The following is a 3,121-nucleotide window of genomic DNA, read 5'->3' as shown; positions in this document are numbered from 1 at the left end:
TGTTGGGAAGACCTTTTCTTCGAACTGTTGGTGCTGTTATTGATATGAGGGAAGGAAATATTAAATATCAATTTCCTCTCAAGAAAGGTATGGAACACTTCCCTAGAAAGAGAATGAAGTTGCCTTTTGATTCTATTATTAGAACAAGTTATGATGTTGATGCTTCTACTCTCGATGTTACTTGATTTGCACTTTCTGCGCCTAGCTGAAAGGCGTTAAAAAAAAGCGCTTATGGGAGACAACCCATGTTTTTACTACAGCAATTTTTTGTTTTGTTGAGTCTTGGAAGTTGTTTACTACTGTAGCAACCTCTCCTTATCATGTTTATGTGCCAAGTAAAGTTTCTATGTCAAAGTTGATGTTATATTTTGGATCGCTGCGCAGAAACAGCATTGCTGTCTGTCACGAATCTGGGCACAGTCCTCTGTAGAAAATTCGAAAAAATCTGCCAATTTACGAGCGTGATCCTCAGATATGTACGCAACTTTCATTAGTTTTGAGTTTTTCCATTTGAGCAAGTCTGGTGCCAGCTTTAAATTCATCTTTACGGACTGTTCTGTTTTTGACAGATTCTGCCTTTTATTTCGCATTGCCTCTTTTGCTATGTTGGATTTATTTCTTTGATCCATTAATGTCCAGTAGCATTATGCAATGTCCAGAAGTGAAAATAATGATTGTGTCACCTCTGAATGTGTGAATTATTAATTGTGCACTAACCCTCTAATGAGTTTGCTTGAAGTTTGGTGTGAAGGAAGTTTTCAAGGGTCAAGAGAGGAGAATGATATACTATGATCAAGAGGAGTGAAAGCTCTAAGCTTCGGGATGCCCCCGTGGTTCACCCCTGCATATTCTAAGAAGACTCAAGCGTTTAAGCTTGGGGATGCCCAAGGCATCCCTTCTTCATCGACAACATCATCAGGTTCTCCCCGATACGTCTCCAACGTATCGATAATTTCTTATGTTCCATGCTACTTTATTGATGATACCTACATGTTTTATGCACATTATATGTCGTATTTATGCATTTTCCGGAACTAACCTATTAACAAGATGCCGAAGTGCCAGCTCCTGTTTCCGCTGTTTTTGGTTTCGAAATCCTAGTAACGAAATATTCTCGAATTGGACAAAATCAACGCCTGTGTTCCTATTTTGACCGGAAGCATCCAGTAACACCCGAGAGCCACTGCAGGAGGGGCCCGGTGGGCCCGCATGACATGGTGGCGCGGCCTGTGCCCCGGCCGCGCCACCCTATGGTGTCGTCGCCCTGTTGACCCTCCCGCGCCGCCTCTTCGCCTATGTAAAGCCCCCGCATCGAAAACCCTTACGGAGAAAGCCACGATACGAGAAAAGTTCCGGAGCCGCCGCCATCGCGAAGCCAAGATCTGGGGGACAGGAGTCCTCGTTCCGGCACCCGCCGGAGCGGGGAAGTGCCCCCGGAAGGCTTCTCCATCGACACCGCTGCCATCTTCACCGCCATCTTCATCACCGCCGCTGCTCCCATGAGGAGGGAGTAGTTCTCCATCGAGGCTCTGGGCTGTACCGTAGCTATGTGGTTCATCTCTCTCCTATGTAGTTCAATACAATAATCTCATGAGCTGCCTTACATGATTGAGATTCATATGATGATGCTTGTAATCTAGATGTCATTATGCTAGTCAAGTGGGTTTTACTTATGTGATCTCCGGAGACTCCTTGTCCCACGTGTGTAAAGGTGACAAGCGTGTGCACCGTGTGGGTCTCTTAGGCTATATTTCACGAAGTACTTATTCACCGTTGAAGAGCGTAGTGAAGTGCTTATTTATATCTCTTTATGATTGCAATGTGCATCGTATCACAATTTATCTATGTGCTACTCTAGCAAAGTTATTAAAGTAGTTTTATTCCTCCCGCATGTGTGCAAAGGTGACAGGTGTGTGCACCGTGTTAGTACTTGGTTTATGCTATGATCATGATCTCTTGTAGATTGCGAAGTTAACTATTGCTATGATAATATTGATGTGATCTATTCCTCCTACATATGCATGAAGGTGACAGCAGTGCATGCTATGCTAGTACTTGGTTTAGTCTTTTGATCTATCTTACACTAAAGGTTACTAAAATATGAACATTAATTGTGGAGCTTGTTAACTCCGGCATTGAGGGTTCGTGTAATCCTACGCAATGTGTTCATCATCCAACAAAAGTGTAGAGTATGCATTTATCTATTCTGTTATGTGATCAATGTTGAGAGTGTCCACTAGTGAAAGTCTAATCCCTAGGCCTTGTTCCTAAATATCGCTATCGCCGTTGTTTACTTGTTTACATGCTTTATCGTGTTACTACCGCTGCAATACTACCACCATCAACTACACGCCAGCTAGCTATTTTCTCGGCACCGTTGCTACTGCTCATATATATTCATACCTCCTGTATTTCACTATCTCTTCGCCGAACTAGTGCACCTATTTGGTGTGTTGGGGACACAAGAGACTTCTTGCTTTGTGGTTGCAGTGTTGCATGAGAGGGATATCTTTGACCTCTTCCTCCCTGAGTTCGATAAACCTTGGGTGATCCACTTAAGGGAAAACTTGCCGCCGTTCTACAAACCTCTCGCACTTGGAGGCCCAACACCTGCCTACAGGAAAGGAGGGGGAACGTACACACCAAGCTATTTTCTCGGCGCCGCTGTCTGGGGAGGAAAGGTAAAAGGTACTCACACTCCGACCTCGGCTACCAAGCTATTTTCCGCCGTTGTAAGTACTCAAGCTATTTCCTTTAGACTCTGCAATTGCGACATTTGGTTTCTTGTTTACACTAGTTAGGCATAATGGAAAACAACAAAAATATGAGAGATCTTTATGAACTTTATCTTGAATTAGGACATGATGTGTTTGAAGAGAGAATTAAAAAACCCATGGAACTTTATATGCATGATAAAGGGAATGTTATTAGTATGAATGCTTTGAACACCATTGTTGCTAATGCTATGGAAAATTCTAAGCTTGGGGAAGCTGGCTTTGATGAGCATGATATTTTTAATCCCCCAAGCATTGAGGAGAAAATTTACTTTGATGATACTTTGCCTCCCATTTATGATGATTATAATGATAGTAGTCTTTTGTTACCACCTGTTATGGAGGAT

Source organism: Lolium rigidum, chromosome 5 (assembly GCF_022539505.1).
Source record: "Lolium rigidum isolate FL_2022 chromosome 5, APGP_CSIRO_Lrig_0.1, whole genome shotgun sequence".
Taxonomy (NCBI): Eukaryota; Viridiplantae; Streptophyta; class Magnoliopsida; order Poales; family Poaceae; genus Lolium; species Lolium rigidum.
Note: the sequence above shows the minus strand (reverse complement) of the source record.